At 40.7% G+C, this 6,000-nt stretch overlaps 1 protein-coding gene across 4 annotated transcripts in view; it reads left to right on the top strand.

Moving 5' to 3' along the window:
- Positions 1-6,000, top strand: part of LOC128236580 (uncharacterized) — a 32,642-nt gene continuing 26,642 nt past the window's right edge. For 3 of the 4 annotated variants that reach the window (XR_008261385.1, XM_052951533.1, XM_052951544.1), the window contains exon 1: positions 3-138. The gene's annotated coding sequence lies outside the window, so the exon portion shown is untranslated. Of the gene's footprint in view, positions 139-6,000 lie in introns of all 4 variants that reach the window. The other variant, XR_008261386.1, reaches the window with a different exon arrangement.

The raw sequence follows: 6,000 nt of genomic DNA, 5'->3' as shown, positions 1-6,000 counted from the left end.
TGTAACGGGATACCAAACAATGTTGAAACTCAGCTCACCTATTCATTTTGCGGAAGATTAAGTGAAAGACATGTTCATTGTGGAACAAATTGGTGGATTCTTTGAGTATTTTAGTGTGTTCAAGAATGTTTTGACCGGGTTAGTAAGTTTATATCACATTTACTGCAATGTTACGATGCCTACCCGTAGGCCAGACGTGTAATCTCCTCTCGTCTTTTAACCTATTTTTCTAGATGCAATAACAAAATGTTATTGGATATATAAACTGAACGATTGTTTGTTTACAAAGAGAAAATAGAAAATTGAATGACTTTAAACTCTTTTTTTTTCGCTGCAGAATCAGAATAAGGGTTCGTTGATATAATTGTGTTAAAGACTAGAGCTGTAACGCATGTTAATTATTATAGCATATATATTCTGGCCCAATACGAACGTCTCGCATATTTGTTATGCAAAATTACCTACCAGATACACTTCCATATTAATCTAGATGTTCATAAAATATGTGCCTTTTAAAATCATATAGGTGTTCAATATTTCTATATCGAAGTACTCGGGGTACAAGGGTTCACACTCAGGCGTGCTGAATAAAGCCACGCAAGTTTTTGGAAGACAACAAAACACGTTTGTACTGTTCAGATTTCTATTAACGAATGCCTCGGTACAAATACATAATATATGACATTGTACAAACTTAAAATTGAATATAAATGAGTGTAACTGAATGAAAGCCACGCAAAGAATACGTTTCTGGATGAAAACAAAACACGTCTGAACTGTTCAGATTTCTAGTAACGAGTGCGCGGATACCTTGTGCAAATGTAAGGGGTTAAAGTTAAGGTTTTGTACGTAAGTAAGTGAAAATGAAAGTGAAAGTATGATTAAGAAAAGGAAAGTATGATTACGAACAGCAGACTGAATTGAAAGCAAAGGATTAGTTTTGAGATTAGACACATGAAAAGACAATAACAATGACAAGTACATAGACAAATACCCCTGCGTTATCCCCTCTCTTAGAGAAAATGTCGTCTCGACAGTGCAAAACAATCTAGCTCAACTCAATACATTAACGTGAAATACAGGTACTACGTTTTTGTGAGAACACTACAATTGTCGAAACTATATGTAACTTTTGACATTATATATGAAAAGAAAACCGATTAGGGCCCTAATTTTACAACAGTAAACATAGTAATATGTACTTATGAATTAGTATTGACTTGGAGATTGTCCAAAAAAATAGCAAATAAGTGGTACATCCTACAAATTATGCTTCAGTAGAAAACATAGCATTTAATCGGTAAGGATTACATAATCATAAATAACAACTTTAAAACACATCATATGTTATTTATTTTCTAATAGCATGTTTTGCATTCCTTTTGGCAATGGCACACATAGTAAAATAACGTTAAGAAAAAATATCTCCAGTTTATGATAACAGCTCAATTAATCTGAAAAAAAGAACCCACATCAAACAACCAAATCCTTATCCATCTATCTTGTTCTCTGACGCACCCTCGTCTAACGTCGCCGCTGCGGAATAACATATCTATCTTTAGGATCTGCAGGCACCCCTTCCACATTTTGCAGGTCTAACTGCATGTATATTATCAACGAAATCAGATTCTAACGATGCTGAAGCTCGCGGCGCGGTGGCCACCGGTGCACATTAGGATACCATTCTATCTCTCTAACCTGTCGAGTCAAGACATCAGGAAACCTAAAAAAGGCAGCAACAAATTCCTATGGAGTGTTTTAACAGGACCCATGCAAAACTCCTTCCGTACCCGGAAAAAGGGAATGGCCAATCGAGGATGTAAGAAGTGTGGCGTTAAGCCCGTCCTCTCGTGACGCGTTGCGTTGTATGCGTGCACCAACATAGGTATGAATGCCTTCCAATTATTCTTTTCCTCCTCTGCCAACGTTCCAATCATGTTCATCAGCGTCTGCTTGAACCTTTCTGCCATGTCGTTGTCTTAGAGATGGTAGAGGATGGTAAGACTCTTTTCCACGTGAGCAAACTTACATAGCTAACCAATGCCATGACCTTCAAATTTACAACACTGGTCGCTGTGCAATCGACTTGGAAAGCCATAATGACAGATTTACTTGTCCAACAATGCCCTTACAGTAGTAATCGCAGTCTCGTTTCGGTTGGGAATCGCCTGAACGTAGCGCGTTAAGTGGTCCGTAATAATGAGAACCTTTTTATACCCGCCATTACACATGTCAATAGTTAGAATGTCAATGCACTCTGCTCTCGACATAACTATTAATGTTGGGCCAAAAGATCCTAGACCGTACCAATGAAGATGTCCGTTCTCTACCCGGATGTCCCACCTCTTCATGTAACCCAATAAAAATCAGTTAATGGAATGCAACAGGAGCTACCGACTGCTCAGCATGATGACCACTTACAAGACCACGTCTTTACAACAAACCTTCATGTAAAAACAAATGCGGCCATTCACGAAATAAGTGTCTCATAGGCTCTTCTTCCAATGAAATTTGCAGACGTGTAAGCCGATGACCTTCATGTAGTATCTGAACAACCCAGTTGATAACTTGATCAATGAACTGCTCGTCTTTCCGGTTCACAGATGACAATGGTGAACCTATATCTGCGTCAGCAATCACATTCTGGTCAAACGACACACACTCAAAGAGAGGTAATTCTTTCAAAGCCACAATATGTGACTGAACAATAGCCTTGATGGCGTCTCGAAACATAACACACTCCTGCTCAGCATCAGACGTCGTGCCAAAACCTGATGGCCTGGCCAAAGCATCCGCAACATTATTATCATTACCGGTTTGGTACTTGATGGAAAACTTGATGGAAGGCACACAAAGCAGCTAACCATCCATGTGAAAGAGCATCGAGTTTTGCCGTGCTAAAGGGGTACATTAATGGATTATTATCCATACAAACCTCAAACTGGTTTATAAGAAGGTAATCATAAAACTTGTTTACCACTGCCCACTTAAGGCACAAACAATCGAGCTTATTCGCGGTGTAGTTGCGCTCACTCTGTCTCAAACCACGCGAGGCGTACGCGACGACACGCTCGACTTCATCCACCTTCTGGTATAAAACAGCTCCCCGCCCGTCTCAACTAGAATCATAATTAAAAATAAACTGTTTCGAGAAATCAGCATATGCCTTCACTGGATCATAACTTGTTTTTCAATGATATAATCAATTGCATGTTGCTGTCTCTCGCCCCTACCCCATGGGACAGGACGTCTGGATCTCTTCTGCTTAGAAGGACCATCTACCAACAGCTCATTCAGGTAGTTTGGGCAAAGTTACGGATAAAACGCCTGTTATAGCTAGCGAACACAAGAAAACTTCGCAGCTCCTTAATGTTCGTCGGAACTTTCCACTGTCTGAGAGCACCAATCTTGTCCGGGTCAGTCTCCACACCGGACTCACTAAAGACTTGCCCCAAATAAATCACCTGCCGCTGGAAAACCTCACACTAACTGCCATTGGGTTTTCAAGGTATCGCTGAAAATGATAATGTCGTGTAGATATATCAGATATTCTTAAAGATGCCGCTCACCCATACAGAGCTCCATGAGCCTGTTGAAAGTGGCCAGGGCGTTAGTTACACCGAAAGCCAATTTGGCACTCGTAAAATCTCAGGACATACAGAAAATGCCGTTTTAGGCTTATCAGACTTCTTCATGGCACATTGCCAATACCAGACGTGTCCCAAATACTTCACTTGCCGCTAGAGAAACTCACATCTACTGCCCTTGGGTTTCCAAGGTATCGCTGATAATGTTAATGTCGCCTAGATATATCAGACATTTTTTAAGATGCAGCACACCCATATAGCGCTCCATGAGCCTCTTGAATGTTGCTTGGGCGTTAGTAAAACCAAAAGCCACTCGTTAAATCTCAGGAAATACAGAAAATGCCGTCTTAGGCTTATCAGACTCCTTCTTGGCACAATGTCAATACCAACTGTGGAGATCAAGTTTGCTGAAATAGTTAGAACCAGTCAAAGAATAAATGGTTTCGTCGATCCTGTGGTGAGCGTAAGCGACCTTCACAGTCCTTGAATTTAAACGCCGGAAGTCAATGCATGCAAAACCTGTGAGTTTTTATTCTTGCAAACTATGACTACGATGGATGAAAATGAAGATGCACGTATAACGCCAGCCTCCAGCATCTCCTTCATGTGTTCACGAACCTCCTCAAACATTCTCGGTGGATTCCTCTTACATGGTTCCTTAAAAGGAGGAGTGGAATCTGTCAAGTCTATCTCATGTTCGACCAAAGAATTACACACCAGATCTGTAAAACCAGACAAAAACAGATGCTCCCAATCAGAAAGAAAGTTCTTGGCTATAATCTGATCTCCCTGAGAATGTGTATCAGTAGGGACACAAACACCTTACTTCTCAGAATTCAGTGACTTGTCCTACTTTCCCTCAAAAGGATCAAACTGTCGAACTACATCAACATCTTGCAAAGGACACAGCAGAGACTTCGGCAGAAGTGGAATGGACCGTAAAGACATGTTGCAAATACGGACCGGAATCCTGCGAAATGAACTAACGGACTTAACTCTAAGTAGCCGATGGCAAACATTCAAATAAGTGGAGTGCCCGTCCGTCTCTGTTACACCAACTGTCATACAATCATCATCTCTCACAGCTCCAGTAAGTAAACGGGTCTCAAATGGACTAACAACAACAGGCCTCAGACTCAGCGACCTACCTGATATAACATGCGCCTCAGCATGAGTCGACAAGACGTGTTTCCACAGAGAGGCATGTGACTACAATCAGCAGCAGCTGACTTCACATTATTTATCACATTTGTTCCAAAAACCACTAGGGTACTTAAAGAGTACTGAAATAATCAAAACTGGAACGGTCACAGGGTCTATAACATGTGATGGAATGTTAATATCCAATAACGCATAATCCAAATATGACTCCTTAGAACCAGCAACTCCAGTTATATCCAGGGTAAAATCAGACAAACTCTGCAAAGCTGAACATATTTCAAGATAGTTAAATAAATGTTGACTTATAGTAGGTACCATTGAATGAGAATCCAAGAAAGCACAATAAGACACACCATTTACCAGAATATATTTTCACTAGATTGACTTACAAGGGGAGCAATCGCGCGAGAAGAAGGTCACCTACCATTGACTTCCGGTTGATTTGTGCACTTTCTTGTTTAAATCACCCGGCGTATTAAAACTATTACTGGAATTTTAACCTAATCTAGGACCACCTCTACCTTGACCTGGCTGTTTAGACAACTCTTCCAGCTTCCCCATCCTAGTGTTACGCTGCTTCCTCTGCTTACTCGAATCCTGTAACTGCTGAATCATCTCGTATTCAACAACATTCATATGTTGACCTACAATATCAGTAAGCTGCTCATTCTCAGCTTGCTGACCAGATGCAACTGATCCTAGTTCCTGTTCAATGACTGACTGGCAACTCCTTACGCAATGTATTAAAGTCTGAAAAAGTCTCAAATTTGTAACGTGATACATAACGCAACTCTGAACTACAAAGTCCTAACTATAGCCGATTACGAAGCATGTCTTTCACGATGTGAGAATCCAGCTGTAAGTTGGAGGTACTGAGTAGCTATTCCAAAGGAATACTTAAATCAGTAACACTCTCGTTGACCCCGCTGTAAAACTGCTCCCCCAACTTCTCTGTAGAGTGAACATTACCATAAATGCCTTCCAACTTAATCAATATATTATCAAGTGAGGCCAGCTCACCTCGATGCAACTACACTGTTCTAGCCCTGCCCTTCAAACTCCGTCGAATTGCTTCTAGTATAATGTGGGCAGGGTAAACCTGACTTGTAAATAGACACTTCAGGTCATATTTCCACACATCAAACTCAACACCACCAGCAACTGCCTAACCTGAAACTCTGGAAGTTTAGGCATCTTAACCGAAGAAACTGGGACAAAAGTAGCAGCTTGGCTATCCACACGTAAAACAATA

This window comes from Mya arenaria, chromosome 1 (genome assembly GCF_026914265.1).
Source record: "Mya arenaria isolate MELC-2E11 chromosome 1, ASM2691426v1".
NCBI classification, from domain to species: domain Eukaryota; kingdom Metazoa; phylum Mollusca; class Bivalvia; order Myida; family Myidae; genus Mya; species Mya arenaria.
Note: the sequence above shows the minus strand (reverse complement) of the source record. Positions and strands in the feature narration are given on the sequence as shown.